Source organism: Pinus tabuliformis, chromosome 5_2, assembly GCF_031772625.1.
Source record: "Pinus tabuliformis cultivar Carrire ecotype Pingquan chromosome 5_2, CPIR1, whole genome shotgun sequence".
NCBI lineage: Eukaryota > Viridiplantae > Streptophyta > Pinopsida > Pinales > Pinaceae > Pinus > Pinus tabuliformis.
This window is the reverse complement of record NC_142306.1, coordinates 758872059-758895259: the sequence shown is the minus strand read 5'-3', so window position 1 is coordinate 758895259 and position 23201 is coordinate 758872059. Positions and strand designations below refer to the sequence as shown.

At 36.6% G+C, this 23201-nt stretch overlaps 1 pseudogene; it reads left to right on the top strand.

Annotated features, from left to right (window-relative positions):
- The first annotated feature begins 750 nt into the window (after positions 1 to 750).
- LOC149161495 (L-type lectin-domain containing receptor kinase IV.4 pseudogene) lies at positions 751 to 2858 on the top strand (annotated as a pseudogene).
- The last annotated feature ends 20343 nt before the right edge of the window (positions 2859 to 23201 follow it).

Sequence of the window (23201 nt, the reverse complement as noted above, 5' to 3'; positions counted from 1 at the left end):
GCTTAAAAAATGTATCACAATATACTATATTTTTAAACTTTTGAATTTTACTGAACCATGCACCTCTCTCTGTAAAATAATTTTGATTCTATTTTTCATTTTTGAAGTTTTATCATCTTAACATAGTACACTAATAAAGTGTAATCTGGAAATTTTATATCTTAATCAGATTTTAGCTAGGTTAGCTGGAGAATACATGGTGATGGACATTTTTTAATTATTAATATAAATCCATCTTAAACAACCTAAAGGAAAGAGATATAAATTGAAGAATTCATACCATTTTCTAATTATAATATCAATTTTTTACCTACGTTTGGATTTTTATTTGACTTTGTATTGTATTTCTATTTCTCTGGACTCGTTAGCTGACACTGTTATGTACCTACCTATTCTCAGAAGTCATCCAGTCCAAGTTCCAACAAGTTTCTCTACCTCGCCAACTGCCTTTTTACTTACCATTTTCTAATTATAATATCAATTTTTGTACCTACGTTTGGATTTTTATTTGACTTTGTATTGTATTTCTATTTCTCTGGACTCGTTAACTGACACTGTTATGTACCTACCTATTCTCAGAAGTCATCCAGTCCAAGTTCCAACAAGTTTCTCTACCTCACCAACTCCCCTTTTCATACCAGTTTTCCTATTACTTTTACCTTCGACTTTCTCCTAGGAAATCGTCGTGTCGTCAGAGTGTATCTATAATATCTGTAATGTTGCAGCTTCCATGGTTCTAGAGAAAAATACATGGAGTCCTGCAATTTTCTAGCACTATGGGCGATCAGCTTCATTCCCGTAGCCTTCACCTCCCCCGTTATCCCAGCTTTTCCTACTACTTTTGTCTTCGACCGATTCAATGGAACCAACTTGATCTTGGAGGCAGGTGCTTCACTCATGCCCTCCCAATCCGTCCTTGCCCTCACAAATCACACGCACTGGGTGCTCGGCCGGGCGCTGTATTCAACTCCTGTGCGGATGAAAAGCAACGGGACGCTTTCCTCCTTCAGCACTACCTTTGTTTTCAGCATGGTGCATCCCCGCTCTGACGAAGGCGGGCACGGAATGGCCTTCATCGTCACACCCTACACAACTCTCATGGGGAGTCTATCATCCGAGTTTCTGGGCTTGCTTAATGTTACCAGCAATGGGAAGCCATACAATCACTTGTTCGCAGTGGAGTTCGATACGAACCAAGGTGTGTCGTTGAATGACCCCAACGGCAACCACGTGGGGTTGGATATCAACAACCTCATTTCAGTGCGGACCGAGACAGCCGGGTATTGGAATGGGGAGCATTTCCATGAATTGAGCCTCAAGAGCGGACGCAACATACAGGCCTGGATCGATTACGATAATCTGAGAAGCGAGATCAACGTTACTATAACATTGGTCGGCTTGCCGAGACCGCAGAAACCGCTCATATCTCAGAAAATAGATCTGCAGAGCGTTCTGCAAGAGAAGATGTTCGTTGGCTTTTCAGCGGCTACGGGAAATCACATCGAAGATCATTACGTTCTCGCTTGGAGCTTCACCACAGAAGGCACAGCGCCCCCACTTGATACCTCTCGTCTCCCTTCGTTTGATGATAGGCATGACAAGCATCCGAGCGCGGGGTTCATATCTGGTATTACATTGACTGCTCTGGTTTTCTTCTTGTTGGCTGTTGCGGTAGGGTTTTTAGAAAAAGCCAAGAACAGAGAAACAATAGAAGATTGGGAGGAAGAGTTCTGGCCTCATAGATTCGCTTACAAGGATCTAAGCATCGCCACGAACGGGTTCCGTGACGAGAACATTTTGGGGCAAGGGGGTTTTGGCAAGGTGTACAGGGGCGTTCTCCCGTCCAGCGGCCAGGAAATCGCGGTGAAATCTTTAACGACGGAGTTCACAGAGGGAATGAAAGGTTTCGTGGCAGAGATCTCCACCATGGGCCGAATGCAGCACAGGAACCTGGTTCAACTCCGGGGGTGGTGCAGGATGAAGAAGCAGCTATTCATCGTTTACGACTACATGCCCAACGGTAGCCTGGATAAACTCATATTCGGGAACCCGAAGACCATCCTGCCATGGCGTCAGCGATACGCGATCTTGAAGGGCGTGGCTGCGGGGCTGCTGTATCTGCACGAGGAATGGGAGAAGAGGGTCATCCACAGAGACATCAAGTCCAGCAACGTGCTGCTGGATTCGGAGCTCAACGGGCGGCTGGGGGACTTCGGCCTCGCCCGGCTGTATGAACACAGCGAGAATCCTGGAACGACTCATGTGGTGGGAACGCTGGGGTACATAGCGCCGGAGCTCACAAAGACGGCAAAGGCCACTCCGAGCTCTGACATGTTCAGCTTTGGCGTTCTGCTGTTGGAAGTGGCGTGCGGGAGGAAGCCCGTGGACCTATCTAAGGACGCCGAACAACAATATTTGGTGGACTGGGTGTGGGAGCTGTACGCCCATGCGAGTCTCCTAGATGCAGCAGATCCGAAGCTGGGGAATGAATACGACGCAGACGAGATGGAGAAGGCGTTGAAGATGGGATTATCGTGCTCCAAAACCGAGCCGAAGGCAAGGCTAGGGATACGGCAAGTGTGTCAAATACTGGATGGTGCAGGTCCTCTCCCTGACGTCCATATGGCTGCGTTTATGGACGAGTGTAGTAGAGAAGTTGTTGAGTGTGCCGCTATCGCTGGTCCGAGGGACAGACTTGTTGATGAAACTCCGAGTGGAAACCGGTCAAGCGCATGGCTCAATTCAACATCTCTAAGCTCTTGCACAACAAGCGACATTTGGCTGTGATGATACAAATATGAAGAAAACTTCAAAATTCTAGTGAGGGTTTTAGACTCAGTTTTTCTAAGATGATGGGAATGAAAAGTTGGATAAGTGCAGAGAAGACCTTTTATTTTGATGTATCCCTGAGGTTAAGTAGATTGCTTCGGGGAATCAGCAATCGAAATAAGGATGACCTGTATGTATATATATCTATATATGAAAATGAAATAACATGTCTATTTTACTGTATTCTGACAAATATATTACCATCGTGAATGATAATGAAAAAGTTATCTAATAAAAATAGCCGCAATATATCTCATAAAATTACCTCCATGTCCAAAGGATATATAAAATTAATTGTTAATTTTTTACTTTTAAATTTAAAATTTTATATTAATGAAAAGGATATGCGTTTTTTCAAAACTCCCTTGGTGTATCGAATTGGAAACCAAATCAAATCAAAGCTTGTAGTTGAAAATTAGACCAAATATTCAAAACTAACCTCTTGTGCTAGATGATCCCTGAATACAAAAACAAAACCATAGATATAACAACTAAAATATGAAAACCCATAGAAATAGACATCTATGAAACATAAAACACAATTATTAAGTGCAACATATACAGTAAAGACATTAAGGCAAGATAGCAGGAACCTGGAAAGTGTAACATACACAATAAAGAGATTAAGGCAAGATGACAGGTGCACGATGTTAAGAGTTGCTTGGGGATGTGGCTCTTATGAGAATAGCTAACATTATGCATTATGTGTGCTCATCCATAAGATGATAGAGCAAGTGCAATCCCTCTATACAGAGGAAAAGCTAATCCTTGTTTTCATTTCATTCTAACAAAACATTTTTCAATAGATCCTTAATCTGCCATAAAGAGGTTCATGGTCGAAAAGTATTGATTTGGTTAACCTTCAATATTTCTCAAATGAAGGACCAAATTGAAGATCAGCGTCATGACTTCCTAATCAAAAATATTTTCTTGTTCTTCTCGTGTTCAATGTCTTCAATTTCCTGTTGAATGCATAGGGGAGTGTGTTGGTGATATATGTTTGCATAGGCGTGGACTCGAGAATGAGTTTGGGCATTGGTGTGAGTGTTACAGATGTTGGCTCCCCTCCTAGAATATCCTTGCTAGCAAGGCATGGTAAAAGGAAGAAGGTCCTCACAATATAGGCAAGAGATGAAATAAGGCTGGTTTTTCCATGTGATGAGGAAGAAACCACAATAGTAGCAAATGGCAAAAGGCTAGTTGAAGCTCATGGAATGAGGATGAACCAAGAATTGACCAGAGACAGGTGAGAGGAAAATGGTATGAAGATGATAGTTGGGATGAGCTAGAGATAATGAGATAGAGACTAAAAGGAAATCAAAACTAGTAGGACCTAGGAGAAACCATATACTTGAGGCAGGGAAATCTAGTAGTGAACAGTGAGAGGAGGAGGCAACTAGGCATGAGGAGAGAAATCCAGCCTCAGGTACCCCTCCCCTCCCCCGCCATGAGTGAAAAGATCTCCTCACAATATTCTAATAAATGAGATGTGAATGGAGCTATGAAAATGATAGAGGAAAAGAAGGTTCTAAGCCAAGAGGGCCTAGTCCTTCCTTTTTTTGAGTGCAAGCAAGGAAGAAAAAAGTTGTCCCTATGCACTAATACTCCCCAAGTTGGCTATATAACTTTTTATTCACAAGAGCACAAAGAAATGAATAAAATTGAGACCTTCCCCTTTGAATCATATTTCCCTTGCGAGATGCCTTGGGGCTAGCAACACTATCAATGGTGGCCTTCATAACATCCAACATATTCATTACATAACTAAGTAGAGTGGACTTGAGTCTCAGTGGATTAGACTATGCTTGCGACAAATTCAATGCATGGAGGGGGAATTCCATATGGGGGGATGTTTGGTGCCATCTTGTTTCCCAAGCTTTCACAAGGGTGCCACTAGTTATCAGCCCCTCTCTCAACTTGCTCGTGTCTCAAGTCACCATGAGGAAAATTAATTATTAATTTATCTAAGCTCGAAAGAGAGACTATGGTAAGACCATCACTATCTAAGGAACAATATTATATTGGATATTTTATTATGCTAATGGGCCTATCTAATTTGGAATAGTGTTTTTAAAATTTAATATCAATATTTAAATTCTATGGAGTATTCATTAAATACTTTTTGTAGTAGTTATACTATAGGGTTGAGATTTATCTCAAAAGCAGTTATGTCCCTTTTGTTCTTCAATTTGATTAAAACAATTGTCATATCACAAAAGTCATTAAACTCTTGTTCTTAATAGTTACTTTTTTGTTACCTACTTTTTTAATTGCATATATGTTGAACTCATATATTAATTTTTTTTTGCTAATAACAATAATATAAAATAATTTTGGAGAAGAATGGACATAGTGCGGACTAGATTATTGGCTTCCTGCAATAGCAGGCATGGTGCCGTCGAGAGGTTGGGGTTCATTGTTGTGGGTCGCGGGGACCCAGGTCAAGGGGAGATTGTTCATTAGTGTGACAATTATGGATGGGGTTATCACTTTCCCCTTCTAGCAGAGTTTCCTCTTTTTCTACCACTACAAGTGACAGGGGATTTATATGGAGGCGGGGGTTTTGATAAAACTGCAGACATATTATTAAAGTTTATAACTAGGACTCTTTAATGGAACAAAAAAGGAGCAGAGGATTGGGTGTTGTGTTTTGTCGGCATGTTTATGCTGTAGAGCGAGAAGCTTGGCGTTGCTGCTAATGTTTCTCTTAGGGGCATGAGAGACTAGTTCCCTCTTTCATTAGCTGACGTGAATGATTGTGAAGACCACATGATCCCTTTTGGGTTGTCATCTTATGAATCTGCACATGATCCCTTCCGGGTTGTCATCTTATGAATCTGCACGATGGAAATACAGTGCTCAGGAGCTGCATGCAAAGCAAAAGGACATCTCTAGCAGCAAAGGGAAAAGTTTGATGGAACGAGTAGAGTCCAAATGGAGCACGGTTCCATACAACCTAGGGGTTTGGACCCAATCATAAATCGTAGAGAAAACTAGCTCGAGATTAAATAAGGGACAAAAGTCCAGAGGGCAGAGGGGCAAACCTAGATCCAGAGGATTTGTTTCAGGTGTTTATCAAAAATATTTCTTGGAAATCAATAATATTATGGGTTCGGAGCATGGATCAAGTGTCAGATATGAAGCAAAATGCCCAAAATGTCACAGGTATTTATTTTTCATTTCAAAGTTTGATTTTTTTCTGGGAAGGTGTTGCAAGAAGAGATCATTTTGAAAGACTATGGTATTCAAAGGAACTCTACCATTATCTAGAATATTTGGCTACAAGGAGGTGCCCCAAGAGAAAGCACATCAACCAGATCAACATAGCCTGATAAGGGTTAGTTTTCTTTCAAATATTTATTAAGAGGGAAAGTTGACACTCAGGACAAACAAATCCCAAATCTGACAATTCCAGGTTTGTATATAGTAGAAATGATGGAAAAAGCTTGATGTATGTCCACAGAACTACCATAAGTAAGTGGTCTCTTCAATACCTTACAAGAACAAACTATCATTTGTCGATTTAATGGTCTTTGGCCCAAATCTAAAGATCTAAGTGAGTGGATCTACCTCAACTGGACTAGAGACTATGATATTTATCTATGTGCAAAGGGTTTTTTGTGCTTCAATTTGATGCCCAAAAAGATTACAATCATGTTATAAATTACGGACCATGGTTTTGGGGAAGGGTGGGTCTCTTCATAACCGCATGGTTCCCTAGTTTTGATGCAGACTCAATGATGGTTTCAAAAATTCCAGTTTGGGTAAGGCTACATAATCTCCCACTATCGTTTTGGCACCATCTGGTCCTAGAAGGCATCAGAAACTCTCTAGGAAGATTCCTAAAGATGGATCGAGAAAGAATGGAAAAAGGCATCTTCACTTTTACGCGAATTTGTAGAATTTCCTGCAAATTCTCTACAAATCTCGCACTAAGATTGTGTATAAAATATGGTTGTAGATTAACTCGATAATGCAATATACCAAAGCAAAATACTATAATCTACTTCTACTATCAAACTTGCGGAAACTTAAATATCGAGCTAAATCATAGCTGAACATATATAACCATAAGAAGAAGAATCAATACACATGAAATACAAAAAATACTTAGGGGAAAGCCTCAGCTAAAAACCACACTCTCTGTATTATCATACAAGGTGGAAATATCTCAGAATTACACAAAGCTTTAGCTCTCATAGCTAGCCAGCTCTCAGTACAATCCTCCTGGATGCTCACAAGCAAACAAGGCTTCTCACAAACCTTCTCCTCTGCCCTCCAAGCCTCATATTTCCTTGCACATTTTCTCTGGGATGATCTCCTTCACCTAGTGGAACACTGCTCTCACACATTTCTTTAACACACTATTAGAACTGCACAATCCTCAAGGAACGTTATCCTTCTGCATGGATGAATTTACTTTATAGGAAAACTCATGCAATTGATATTACATTGTCCCTGTCTTTAATCTCAATTGGGTATCTCTCATAATAGACATGCATGAGTTAATGATGAGAGAATCTTCAATTATCTGGAGTACACTAGTTGGATGCATGCATGCATTAACTGACTAAACTCACATTTCGTTCCTCAAACAGTTTGGAACTATTCTAACTGGACTTAACTCAGTAAACTAAGCTAATTAATTACAACTCAATCTTCTTCTTAATTAAAGGATAATCTCCTTAATTTAAGGGATAATTGTTCATGACTTCACAAAGACTTCTAACTTGAATTTTTCCAACTAATTAATCCATAATGAATTAATTAATTATTTTTCAAGCAGCTCGTGAGACTAAATTCAAATTTTAATTCTCAATTTTAATTCAAGGAAAAACTAAAATTGGAATATTCTGGATTCTGTTTTTATCATTTCTTGTTGCTATTTTCAACAGAATTTGTGTGGAGATGGATTTAAGAAAAGGCTTTCCGGAATGTATTCATCTGCCACATGAAGATTTTAAGTGGACACAAAGTTTAGATTTTGAAAACACTACCTTTAAATGTTGGGTTTACCACCAAACAAGGCACTTGCAAAATACATGCAAACAAACAAAGAAAAAATCAAAGAAGAGACTGCAAAAGCCAAAAGGATGGCGATTTCCAGAACCCCCATCACTAAATGAAGAGGATGAAGAAAAGGATGAAACCTAGCAACAACCAGAGACAAAAAAAAACTATTAGAATCCCAAGAGGAGGGAAACGAAAAGGTGGAAGAACATAACAAACAAGCAAATAATTTAGATAGCTCAATAACTGCTACAAACATTGAAATCCCTTTAGAGGAAAGAAACAACAATCAAGGCACAGGTAGAATAAATCAATCCCACGTATCTGAAAGTTCTGATTTAGATAAAGAAGCTTCAAACATTTATAGAAATAATGAATTGGAAATTGTCTCTACTACTCCATCCCTTGGGGTCTCGCAAAAAGTCCAAAAGAAAAAAAGAAAAGTCTAGTTTATCTAGCAATCTGTAATTTTGTTTTTTTATTTCTTGGTAGCTTTGCTACTACGTGTGATTCACACATGGGTCCCTCAGGATGCTTCCTGAATTCTTTATGCATATACACATTGTAACTTTTCATTTTTATTAATAGAAAGTTACTGATTTTTTCCTTGGAAAAATGATATATAAAATAAATTTATGATTTAGTTAATTTTAAAAATGTGAAATGTATCATGAGTTGTTTTAATACATATTATGAACCGATGTCTATCAATATTAGCCAACAATTTAATTTATAATATAATATAATTATACTCCATTAATGTCCATTTTATTTTTTCCTATATAACCTCTTTATTTCATCATTATCAATTTTGATTTTTTTTAATATAACCTCTTTTCCACTTCAACATATGTATTGCTAGACTCTCTTAACAATAAAATTACATTTGAAAAAATTACAAACCTTGAGTTTCCACATTTTGAAATTTATTTTTATAAATAAAATTATCTAAATTAGATAACAATGATGACTTAGTCTATATTTACAAGTAGTAGCATGTGATGGTTGTTTCTACTACTCATTTGGAAATTGAGTTATGATAAGTTTTCCTGATATATATATATAGTCAACATTGTTTGTCATTTAATTAAAATATTAAATTTTGTGAACTATTTTATACTCAAATTTAAATTTAAATTTATGAACAACATTTAATAGTAACAACACTTAGAAAATATAATTCCTACTTGTCTTTGGTATGCTCATCAATTTTAGAATGAGTCTGTTCCTATTATCTAGGAGTTTGTTGAGGTCTAGCTGGTTGAAATATTCTCTCCAACTAGTTAGCTTCCTAGATTAGTGTATGGTTTGGATATTCACTCGACCAAAATATTGTATGTCCAAGATAGACTAGCTATCTCGAGACATATCCTGATGTATTTATATTGTATTATTATTTTCATGTGAATATAATTCTAAGTGCATTTAGAAAACATTTGTTGGTATCAGAGCTCGTATGGGCCTAGGGCCTTGACCCCTTTTGGGCCGAGGGAAACAAAGAACTTGGTGAATATTTATTTGTCCATTCATTTTTTGGTTTTTCCATTCATTCGGGTCGAGCTTGGTGAAGTGTGGACGAGCGTTTCCACTATTTTATAAGTTTTCTATTGATTGTGCTAATGCGACTTTGGAAGGGTTGTCGAATCACCTACTAACTAAGTTGACAAGAGAGGCATGTGACAATGCCTCTAACCTACACACCTGGAGAAGAGTTCGGGGCTCTCGACAATGCCTAACTATGTCTCTAGATCAATCGATTTGTGTTTTTTGGACAACGTGTGTTGAGGCTATAGACTTGTGGATGGATATTTGGGAGAGCTACTCCATATGATACCATGACCTGGATGTTGAGCTTGTGTAGAACAAATGGTTGAAGTCTGATGTTGCTATTGACTCGTGAGTTGAGTCTCCTGCGTGGAAGTTGGGCACTAGATCTGATTGGTGGAACGGATGAATTTTTCTACAAAGGTCCAAAGGATCAGTGTTTGGTCTTTAGTCACGGATCATAGTGATTACAATGTTTGGAGAAGTCGTTGGTGCGCTAATAGTGTTCCAGACACGTATCACGGTAGTTGTATACAACCTGAGACGACTGAAGTATTTGAGGACATATTTACATTTGGAGAATTTATGGATAAGGCACTCTTCGGAGGATATCAAACACAAGTGGTTTGTTAAGACAATGATTCAAAAGTGTTTGGGACAAAAGCTCAACAATGTTTGGTCAAGACAATGGCTTATTCCATTGTTATATTCAACAAAATTTGTTAGTTGATTTCATAGTTGATTTTCTGCAATCATTGTAAGGTGAAGTTTACCATGCCTATGGATCACGATGAGATTTATGAGCTCTATACTTGGCCAGAAAGCTGTTAAAACTTGGACAAATTATCGTTGGCTATCATGAACATGCCAGCGGAGGATCCAATAAGATCATGGATAGCCAATTTGGAATCCCTCTAAGAGGTGAAGAAGTTGTTGTCCAAAGAAGTTACATGTCTGAAGGTTCTCTCTTATTGTTTCATGATAATATATATCATAATCATAAATGGGATCTATATGTGGTTGTCACAGGAATATGAGTGTTATCGTGCTAGTTATATCTGCCTCAAAAGATTTAAAATTTTGATCCCCAGCCTATGCGTTGGCATTTCAAAACCAATTTTCTAGTAGTGAAAATTTCTGTGATTAGAGAGTTGATGTGGGACCTTGATTGGTGGTGTGATTGATGAGCTAAGTGCCTTGTTTAAAGGGTTTCAATTTAACTACTTGATCATAGCTAATGAGCTGCGTTGAGGAGAAGCTTGCGGAGATGTTAAGGAGCTCCATTGAGGAGAAGAAATGTGCCACATTGAAGCCCATAACACAAGTTGCAACATTAGCAATTTATTTTGTCTTATGAGATGTAAATAAAAACTAGGAACTATCATCCCACATGGGTGAAGATGAAACAAAAAATTTCAATATGTCACAAATTAGTATATTCTTTGATGAAATGAATTTCTTTCTTGAATTATTTTGGGTTTTGTAACAAAAACATGTTGAGCCTGATCAACTTAACATGTAAATGCAATTTGTTATAATTGATCACTCTAACAACTAAAAATTGGAGTTAGAAATATTCAAGAGGAAGAAACTAAGTTTGTATATGTTTTTAGAAGTAGTTGGTGAAGTGTGTTGGTGGCAGTGCATATTAGTTGGTTGAACTAGAAATAGACAGACAAACAAGGTAAATGATTGTATGTTGAAATAAATCAGACTCAATATTATGTTGTAATGTGAATCACACATATATTAGTAAGCAAGTATGATTTTTTATAGTGGTCTTTGGAAAGTATGTACATGGTAGCTCCATGAGTTGGAGTGTGTAATGTAAGCCTGATGAGGCATGTGTAGCCCCATAAAGGTCGTGGTAATATTAAAACCACTTTAGAAGTGAATTTTTGTGGTAATACGGAAACCACTTTGCAGTGTCGGTTTGTGGTAAGTCATAAACCACGCGTGAGAGGGAAGTGGACATGGATTCATGTATCATGGTTTAGGGTTAGTAGAAAAAAACCCTCGACATGGTTTAGGGTAAGCTGATAAAACCCATACCATGGTTATGGGTAATCCGATAAAACTCATGATGACAATAATGGATGGGGGATTTGCAAGTACAGGTACAGGTATGCAGATAATGGTTAACTAAACAATGTACACAAAGGACATCCAAGTAAACTGGCGGTTAAATCGATTAGTACACATGGGTATGCAGATAATGGTTAACTAAACCATGTACACAAAGGACATCCAAGTAGACTGGCGGTTAAACCGATTAGTACACATGCATTACGGTAGATGGTCATTCCTTTATATAGACATTAACATTTTCTTTTTTTATCATGTTTGTAAACACCAGGACCATAGTTAGACTTTGTTGATTGAGATCAAGACAAGTAGTCATTAAGGGGGGGACTTAGAAAATATAATTCCTACTTGTCTTTGGTGTGCTCATCAATTCTAGAATGATTTGGTTCCTATTTGTTAGGAGTTTCTTGAGGTCTAGTTGGTTGAGATATTCTCTCCAACTAGTTAGCTTCCTAGATTAGCGTATGCTTGAGATATTCACTCAACCAAGAGATTGTATGTCCAAGATAGACTAGTTATCTCAAGACATAGCCTGATGTATTTATATTATATTATTATTTTAATGTGAATATAATTCTAAGTGCATTTAGAAAATCTGTGTACAACTACGAACACTGTTTTCTTTCTTGCTGGATGAGAGTGAAGAGAAGTTTTTTTAATGAAATATATCTAGTATTAACCAAATAATCCAACCCTGAGACATAACTAGTTTAGTCAATGTGGTCAGTGTTGTCATCTTTTTGTGTGTGAACTTACACACCACAATTCTTCAAGCAAGAGAAGCATGCCCACTTAAGTGATGTTTCCCAGTTTACATTGACCCAATGTTCCCTTAAGGTAAGGAAAACTAGGTGCCTAGGATGGATAATTTTCGAAGATATACACTCTACATTAGATAAGCCTAATACCTATTTATTTAGAAAAGTGTTTCCACAAATTAAATTTCTGGCTACTTAATATTCAATGTATTTCGATTAAACTGTAATAAAAAAACATAAGTATTTTAATATTGTATTTAACATTTTAACATCTTTTTTTTTATAATTTCAATAGAAAAGATTTGCATTAATTTAACTAAGTTACTATCTCTATCCTACCATCTTGAAAATTAGACCAGAGGTACCAAGCAAGGGGAGACCAACAATAAGAGACGAAAATAGTAGCCTCGTCCAACTGCAAAGTATGTGCTAACAAGAAAATTAAACTGAGCATAGGAATAAAGGAAAATATAACTATATCCCTAAGGGCTAGTTGGAGAAACCAAAGTTGAGAGAACAATGGATAGAACAATGGTATCATGAGGATATAGAAGTTTCCAAGTTGATTAGTTTTTCCTCAACCTTGCATCGTGGACGAACTGGAGAACCCACTTTTATCGAGCTAGTCGCCCTTACACATTAAGCATAAGGTTTTAGAGTTCATCTAATCTATGCAAAAGATTGGCCTAGGATTGTATTCTATCGACCAAGATTTTTCCAAGCAACAACTTAACATGCCAATATAAATAAAAAATTTGCAAGTAATGGTTTTGATGGCCACCAGAATTACCTGTGTCTAGAACCCAAGGAGAAATGACTAACATGACATGAGAATCAAAAGTGACCTTCCATTCATGGCAAATTAATTCCTCTGCCAATTGAATTTCCTCTTATATGTGTGGTGGCATGATAGCATGAAATCTACAAGATGAGGATTCTTCTTGAAGGTTTCCCTAGAACCCCTAAAGCTCCACAATCTCCACTATCATGCCTACAACATCTCTTTGGGGTGCCATGGCCAATAGAGGCATTAAGAAGTCACACAAAATCAGACTAGTGTAGGAGGGGCATTACATAAGGCATCCATGAAAGAGGGAAGCCATTACAAATTTATAATCAGGCTACACAAGCGTGGAGCAAGGGAACATGCCTTCTCTTTCTAAAAATTTTGACAACACACAGGGGAAACTCATTGATAAGGACGGGAGACAACCCACCCAAGAAATATAGGTGAGATTCTAGGCACATGATGGGCTAGGACAAGTGGTGGAGGAAGTAATAGAGGAGAGCGTTGGGGTAAAATTCCCAACTTAAAAAAAAAATGCATGTTGTTGAATGAATAGACACTACTGACACATATGATCTTACGAGAGGAGCGTTGATGATTGTATCATTCTTCGCATGGTCGTTTGATTCAGTATCTGAGTCTGAAACTATATATTTTTCACAAGATTTAATTGGACCATGATATCAGGAAGAAGAGGTCAGATCTATATTTATCCTAGTTTACTCTGAGAAAAATATCCTGTAAACCTTGTCGTTGGACCAATTGAGACCATGGTATGTCAATTGATACGTGTCCACTTGAACGACCCCATGTTTCCAGAGCATCCGCCAATTTATTTATGTCCCGACGTGTGTGCTTTGTTATTACATAATCAAACTTGCTCAACAATGTTTGGATGCTAGATACCACATCTTGTAGCTGCTAAGACTAAATGGCTTTGTTTGATAAGGATCATGCTAGAATTTTGTCTACACATCTAATCACTAATTTGGAGTCTCCATGGATCTAAAGCAGTGAAAAAATTTCTCTAATTTCTATTTGAAGCCCTCTCTCTAGTTCTGAAAATTCCGCTAGATTGTTCGTGGTCATCTTGAAAGAAAACCCATATAAATGGATAGGTTCACAATGTTCATCCCTAAATATTCCCAGCATATCTAGGGTTTCCCTTTGTAACCCATCAAAACATAGTGCAATAAACTTAGGGGCAGGAGAGAACAATTTTTCAATATAGATTTATGAGTTGCCCAATCTGAGGTGTAAGGTCGATGGATCTGTCTCTTGAGGGTCAAGTCCTCATGTTCTTCGAGGGTCAAGTCCTCATGTTCTTCAACTGGTTCATCTGGTGTATCAAAGGGGATCACAAACACTGTCTCTCTGATATTCTTAACAATAATGCCATTGTCCATGGGTGTCAATTTGGTTCTCATTTTCACTTACAATTTTGTTTCGAGTTCTATAATCGACTTGGAATATGGAGAAATGTTGTTAGTAGTGGTGTTATATCTGTTGTTGTTCTGCAGTGGTATGATGATCTATCTGCCTTATCTGGTACGTTTACCCGCACAAGATCCGTGGACAGTGACCACAAAAAGACAACTGCAAATTTCCCAAGTAGTAGGGCCTTTCTGAGGCTAACCTCCGGCGACTTCCCAACATCCCATGCGAGAAAGGAGGAGGAAAGCGGAGTCCATGACGCAGTCGTGGGGAGGTTGATTGAGTGTGTGGTAACTCAAGCCATTATTGATTGGTGACTCAACGTGATCAACGTGATCACGGCATGCGGCCATACCATTTTGCATGCACAGTGCACCGATTTGTGGCTCTCAACGCACTCCACTTGTCCCATTTGCATGATGAGCACCACTAGCGACAGTGACGAAAATGAATGGTTGCCCTCTGGTAGCATTGCAGGAAGAAGAGGGGCGGAATCACAATCAATGATTGACACTTGACTAAGAGTATCGTTGTTCATTTAACCTAGGGCCAATGTTACTTAACTAAAAATGATTTCCTATTAACTAAATACAATAATGAAATATGTGGAGTTTAAGATATATATGATTGTTTTATTGTATTTCTAGGTTATGTATAATTGGATCATGAAGGATTCTCTTCATTTGGTTCTAAATTTTCTTGGAATTGGGTGGGGCCAGATTTATGTTAGTTTATGTGAGGAATTTTGATAGATTATTATTTTTTATGTTTAATCTTTATAGAATATTTTAAAATATCTTTAATAATACATAAATTAAAGGTTAAGGTTTATTGCTAAAGTATTTATGTTTTTTAATTAAATTGATTAATTAAAAAAAAAGTTATATGAACAAATGTTATATGAAGTGACTTATGATTTTTTTATCATATGGTATTTACAAGGTATGGCATTGGCCCATCCTATTGTAACAAAGCCTATTTACAGATTAATAATCTATATAATAAATTGGATGTAAAGAGTTAATATATATATATATATATATATATATATATATATATATATATAATAAAAAATTTAATTTGATGGGGGTGAATCCCAACATAAACAATGGACTAAGGTGGTACGCCCACCATCCTAATACAAAGAGGGGAGTAAATGTTGGGGGTTGTGTGGCCACCCCCTCGCATGCATAAGCATGGTGGAGCTGATAGCTTACGACCTAATGCATTCTTCATGTGGTGTGATTTATTTTCAAGATTGTGTAGGGAGGAAACAACCATACCCCCTTCGTTAGGATTGATGGTTGGGACGAAAGTTGAGGTGAGGACCACTAAAAACTCTCTCGCATCAGCACAAATGGAGAATTTTTATGGTAATTCCTAAAAGGGGTATTGGAGGCATGGATTTCATTACTATACATGTTGCATGTTTGTTTGAGTCTGTGGAATTATTGTGGAAGAACACAAGTTCTGCAGTTAGGTGCAGATTATTTGGTGCTCCTCATGTGTTTGGCACCCCGAACCTTGATGTAATTCCTCTAGTCGTGAGATTAGTACTTCTCTTAGCATGCAAAAAATGGGTACCTCTTTGTCCCCGTTGGGCCTTTGTTGATTTTCATGGTTCTCTTTTAAAAAAAATTGGCATGCCCTCAAGAGGGGTTTCATATGTCTCTAGGTCCATTTATATGCTTGCAATGTTCTAAAAGGCTAACTAGGTTATAGTTTTGGAGTTTCTCCTTGGTTGATATTCATAGTCTATCTTTTCTAGTGGCTCTCTTCTAGTTATGGATGACTTTTATTGGCTATGTGCTCTCTGTATTTTCAACCTCGCCATGCCGCCCTTGGCTAGAATCCTTCAAATATGTTAACAAAAGTTGTAACTAGGGAGAAACTAAGATTCTGCTCAGTTTCAATTGGTCTTCAAGTATGATGGTGAAGATGAGAAACAAACACATCCAAGTGGGAGCATTATGCAACAAGTAAATCATTAGTGGAGTTGTTATAATCAGTCACTAAGTGGGAGATTATTGGCTATGGAGCTTGATTATATTCTTGATTCAGAGGTCTCATTTTAGCTATGTTGGATCCCAATTCCTAATGGGGCAAAAACATCTCCCACAGGATCATTGTTAAGGGGGTCTAAGGGGTGCAGTAATGATTTTATGAGCCCCAGTGGTGGGGGTTCAGGGGCAACGTGCCTGAAGCAAAAAATAGACGAAAAATTGTGTTGTAAAATATTGTGATTTTGTAGTCAATACTGGTCGTTCATTATGCGAAAGATATGATGGTAGAAGTTATGTTAATTTAGGGTTTTTTTCCTAGAAGGAAACGTTCAGTTTATATGAGGGAATTGTATTACAACTGTGTATTATTATCCTGTGCGAGAAAGAGAGAGGAGACTGTGTGAGAGGGAAGAGGAAATTATAGCAGATTTGTTGTAGGTTGTATCTCTTCATTTTGCTAGATAATATAAAGGAAGATTTGGTTGTTTGTCCATGGACATAGCCCAAATTGGGTGAACCACGTATATTTGTGTCTCTTGTTTTATGTGTTTCTGTGTTTGTGTTTCTATAATATTTTATGTGTGTCATTGCTCTGTTATTTATTTCATAATAGAGAACACTTGGTGTGATGAAGTGAGAAAATGGTAGCATAAGTGCTATGACGATAATAAAAAGGAAAAAAATAAAAGTGGATTTGGAAATTTGTAAACTACATGAGCATATTGTTATAAGAGTTGTTTAGGCATGTGTAACCCTATTAGTAAAGTTTAGATGTAGACATAGGTGTGAGTAAAACTTGAATTGGTCAAAGAGTTAAAGTTGTTTAGTATATTGTATTTGGTTTTTGAGAACATTGTATATGTGACCGATGGTATTACATGCAATGAAGCCTATAGATAAGATAGAAAACCTCTTTATATGTGACGGTTTATTTGTGGTTACTATATGTTTTACTATTGCTTATTTATTATTTATCTCACATTTTTAATCCTAAAAACTATTATCCAAGCAAGTGGATATCCTATTGTTTAGAATTTAGGGTTTGTGAGTAACTAGGATATTTATTGTTAGGTTGAATTTCCTAAGTTTGTTGTAATTCCTGTTATTCAAGCTTAAATATTGTATCTCAATGGTGCGTGGAGTTATCTCTTTATAGTATAGAGAGAATGTAGGATCAAATTGTGAAATAATCCACATGGGTAGGTACTAGGGTGGTAGGTGTACTCATATTCTAGCTGATGTTGAATTTTTTTATTAAGGGGGAATGTGTGAATAAATCTTAAAATATGAGATGGTTGGAACCAATTTATGATTAAGGAGTTTGTGTAGCAGTGTGGTCAAAGTATAAGGAGGTAGCTCAACCTTTCATGTATTTTCAAGAGAAAGATGTAATATGAGGTTGTGTACCACTTTTCGGAAGATAAGTATGGAAAGGACAGACAATTGTGGTATTTGTAAATGTTATTCAAAGAAGTAATGGTCATACTCAGAGTTTTGGATGTAATAGAAACAATAAGTTCATAAAAACAAATGGAGACATTTTATTTTTTGCATGTATATGGGCATATGGCTATAAGAACTGGCAAGACATGCATATCGTAGTAAAGTCTAGAGCTATTGGGGGCCATTCATTTTTTGCATTGGATTTGAAGAATTTCTCTAACTCAAGTTTAAAGGGGCCATTGTTAGATAAATTTAATTGGATTATAGAGTAAGAGTTATTTAGTCTATAGTTGATGGTTTTTAAACATGTTGTATTCGTAACCAATAAGATTGCATATAATGAAGCCTATAAATAAGTTAGAAAATTTTCATTGTAAAAAAAAAAATAGTTCCAAATATTATCTATATATTCAATATTTAATAAAAAAAAATTATTATAATAATTTAGTGAAAATTTATGATTAAATTTATGAAATTACTCCTATTTTAAAAATAAATAAAAAATTATAATTATATAAATTAATAAAAACAAAAAATTACCCCGTAATATATCTAGACTTTAGAATTTAATTTCTAACGAATATTTTTATCTCACATTATCTTTCTTGTTTACTTCAACCTCCTATTTTTTTCACACATTTATCTTTCTTGTTTACTTCAACATCCTAAAGCTACCAACATTCAATGGCCATTAAAGGTACGTGCCTGAACTAATCATTTAAATTATTGCATTGATTTAACAAAAAAACAAAAACGACAACGAAAAAGCAATTTGCGATTTTATCGCTTAAATTAGGTTTACTTGGATTTATTTGACGTGATTGATTTCGAAATCGGCCATTAAACAAATAAAAGTATGTTGCCATTTTATCGCTTTTAATGGGATTGAATTAGTGTGATTGATTTCGAATCCATATTTTGAAAGCGATTTTGTCGCTTAAAGAATGTATAATCATGTACCCTATTTTTATACTTTTGAAATTTACTGAAGCATGCACCTCTCTTTCTAAAACTGCATTGGTTTGGCTAGATTTATGTCATGTTTGTGTGTGGGCTTTCGATAAATTATTATTATTTTTATATGATAGGTGTGTAGAAATGGGTGTATAAATTCTGTTTATGGAATATTTTAAAATATTTTTAATAGTATATTAATGGAAAGTTAATATTTATTTCTAAAGTAGTTATGTTGATTTAATTAAATTGATTGATTAAATAAAATAAAGGTTTTATGAACTAGTATTATATGAAGTGACTAATAGTTTTTTGGGCATATAACCAACGACATTGACCCATAGTATTGTAAGAAAGCTTATTTACATATTGTAGGAATTTACAGGGTAAGTTCCTCAGACAAAACACCAAAGGACATCGCTCACACACAGATCACAGATCAATACACCAGTATTTTTGACGTGGTTAAAACCCTCAAAGAGGGAAACAGTCCACGGCCTGAGCCAACGCGGCCACTTCAGGCAATTTATTAATAAAAGAATGAAAATTTACATAAGCTTCTCTCATGGACGGTTACCCTACAAATGACCCTCCATGCTCTTTAAATAGAGATCATGGACCAATCGGGTGTTAAGCCACGGATCAAGTGTCGGTAATACCGAGGAGAGAATGAACCGTCAGATCACTACATATCGTGACCGTCGGATTGTAAGTTACAAAATGTATATAGTAAAGAAACACACTTTACCTAACTCTATACTAGACCAAGTTATACTTAACTATTTCCTATGTGTCGGAATATCCTAACACATATTATTAATCTGTTGTTGAATTGAGGCTTCTGTGATCCATAACAATTATTAAGAAGAATTTCGGCATAAATCACATATAGAAAACCTTTGTCAACGCGTTTCGAACCAACCAGTCTGGTTCATCGTTAGGACAAGTTTGTCCTGACGATGAACGAGACTGGTTGGTTAGAAACGCGTTGACAAAGGTTTTCTATATGCGATTTACACCGAAATTCTTGTTAATAAATATTATTAATCTCTATAGTAAAGTGAATGTAAATAGCTAAAAATATTGTTTCATGTTATATATATATATATATATATATATATATACCTGATGGGGGTGAATCCCAACATAAACCGTCGGCTAAGGTGTTGCGCTTGCCACCATGTTACAGACAAATGAGTAAATGTTGGGAGTGGCGTGGCTATCCCTTTGCATGCATAAACATGCAACCTAATCTCAGGGAAGAGCCGATGGCTTATGACCTAATTCATTTTTCGTGTGGTGTGATTTGTTTTCAAGGCTGTGTAGGGAGGAAACAACCAGACCCCTGTGTCAAGATCAATGGTTGGGAGGAAAGTGTTGAGAAATCTATATGGCAACACTTAGTGTGATTTCTCTTACTTGATAATGGCTTGTGATATTATATTAACTTCTTCTATTTCGTATATGTTCTCTTTCATCAAACAATTACCAAAACCATAAAACAATGAAGATCATAAAAACAATGAACACAAGATGCAGGCTCTTAGCTAGGGCAAAACCACTATGTTAATGGAAAACCCAATCAAAATTCTACTCTTCTTATAGAAACAACTTGAAATGAGAAAAATCAAAGATCAAAAACCCTAAACGAAGACCTCCTCCAAGCACCAAGTGAGCCCTCCAACAAAAATCCTTCCAACTAGTCAAAGTATGTATGTATGTATGTATGCATGCATGCATCCATCCATGCATGTATGTATATGTATATGTATATGTATATGTATATGTATTATACATATACATACATATACATACACATACATGCATGCATGCATGCATGTATGTATATGTATATGTGTATTATACATATAGATATACATATACATACATATACATACATGCATGCATGCATGCATGTATGTATATGTATATGTATTATACATATACATATACATACATGCATGCATGCATACATACATACATACATACATACATATAGATAATAATTTTACCTGATGAGGATGAATCCCAACAAAACCCGTTGGCTAAGGTGTTGCGCCCACCACCTTGTTACAGATAAAGAAGTAAATATTGGTGGTGGCATGGTTGTCCTTTCCATGCATAAGCATGCAACTTGATTTCAAGGTGGAGACAATGGCTTACGAACTAATGTGTTTTTCGTTTGCTGTAATTTGTTTTCAAGGATGTGTAGGGAGACAACAACCAGACCCCCTATGTCAGGAGCAATGGTTGGGAGGAAAGTGTTGAGAAATCTATATGACAAGACTTACAATGATTTCTCTTACTTTATAATTACTAGTGATGTTATATTAACTTCTTCTTCTATTTCCTATTATTTTCTCTTGCATCAAACAATTACCAAAACTATAAAACTATGAAGATCATAAAAATAATGAACACAAGATGCAGGCTCTCAACCATGGCAAAACCGCTATCTTAATGGAAAACCCTGTCAAATTCATTGTCTTCTTATAGAAACAACTTCAAATGAGAAATCCAAGACCAAAAAACCTAGACCAAGGCCTCCTCCAAGCACCAAGTGAGCTCTCCAAGAAAAACCATTCCAACTAGTCAAAGTCAAACCAAGTCAAAAAGGGTCAAACCCATCCAGAACTACTGCAAACTAAAAATTTTGGTCACCAGCATCTAAATTTTGTACCTACCATAGATTTACAACTTCCCCCCTACAACATCTCATAATTTCACATGTGTGACATAAAATAGTCCAAAAACTAGGTTAGAACTTCAATCTTCCTTCCTCCTTGCTTCCACTTATCTCTCCTTTGAATTTCTTGGCTTCTTCCTTGAATTTCTCACTCTACTATTGCACATTGAACTTCTTATTAGAAGGGTTTCTAATGAGGTCGAAATCACTTGTATTTATAACCTTTTCAAGGAGTCGAATAACCTCTTCTAGAAAGACATGGACTTGCAGGACCAACTTGGTCTTGGAGGTCAATATTGACAATTTTGACACAAAAATAATTCTTATTTCTTGTTATAAATAGCCCAATAGGGTCTTATACACAGGAAAAAAACTCTCTTGACTCATGACATATCTCTTATTGACTTGACAAACCCAAGGACCATGAAATGCATCCTGGACCTAGATGACTACTTAAATAGAGCATGAAACCCATGCTTGAAAAATAATAATTTTATTTCTTCTTTTGATAGATATATAAGATATGCATAATGGAATGAATACAATGACAATTATGAAGACTGGACATGGTTACATTTTCAACACCTCCTTTTAACTAGAGAGGTATTCATAATTGTACAACTGGTACAAGGACTTTGTGAAGAGTTCTCATAAGAAGAGTATCATAAGCATCATGCACAATGTTAGGGATATAAATACCATCTAGGCTAACTTCCAAGGTATCAACCCATCTAGGTAATGTATAGGCTACTTACCAAAGTACCATCCCAACAAGCATACAAGTTTAATCTAGGTTACCTGCCAAGACACTAGGTGTCATCCAAGCTACCTGCTAAGACACCAACCTTAACAGGTTTCTATGTATCATCTAGGCTAACTGCCAAGATACCAACTCAACAAGGATCCAGGTGTCATGTAGGCTACCTGCCAAGACATCAGGTTTCATCTAGGCTACCTGACTTATAGTTTTTTGGGCATAAGGTATTGATAAGGAATGGTATTGGCCAATGGTATTGTAAGGAAGCTTATTTAAATATTAATAATCTCTATAGTAAAGTGGATGTAAATATTTAAAAATATTGTTTCATGTTATATATATATATATACCCAATGGCGGTGAATCCCAACACAAATTGTGGTTTAAGGTGTTGTGCCCGCCAGCATGTTAAAACAAAGGAGTAAATCTTTGGGGTGGCGTGGCTGTCCCTTTGCATACATGAGCATGACACTTGATCTCAAGGGGATTCGATGGCTTACGACATAATGTGTTTTTTGTAGGGAGGCAACAACTAGACCCCCTGTGTCAGGAGCAATGGTTGGGAGGAAAGTGTTGAGAAATCTATATGGAAACACTTAGGGTGATTTCTCTTAATAATTTCTTGTGATATTCTATTAAATTTTTCTTCTATTTCCTAATATGTTCTCTTTCATCAAACAATTAGCAAAACCATAGAACAATGAAGATCATAAAAACAATGAACACAAGATGCAGGCTCTCAGCCAGGGGAAAAACCCTATCTTAAGGGAAAATGTTACAGGTCTATTTGGGCACATCACTCCCAACATTCAGATCAGTACTTTTAGGGCTCATCAAACCCTAATTTAGTTGCTACATGCCCTAGACAAGTCATCACATTGAATGCCATCATTCCTGAGAGTTTCCTGGC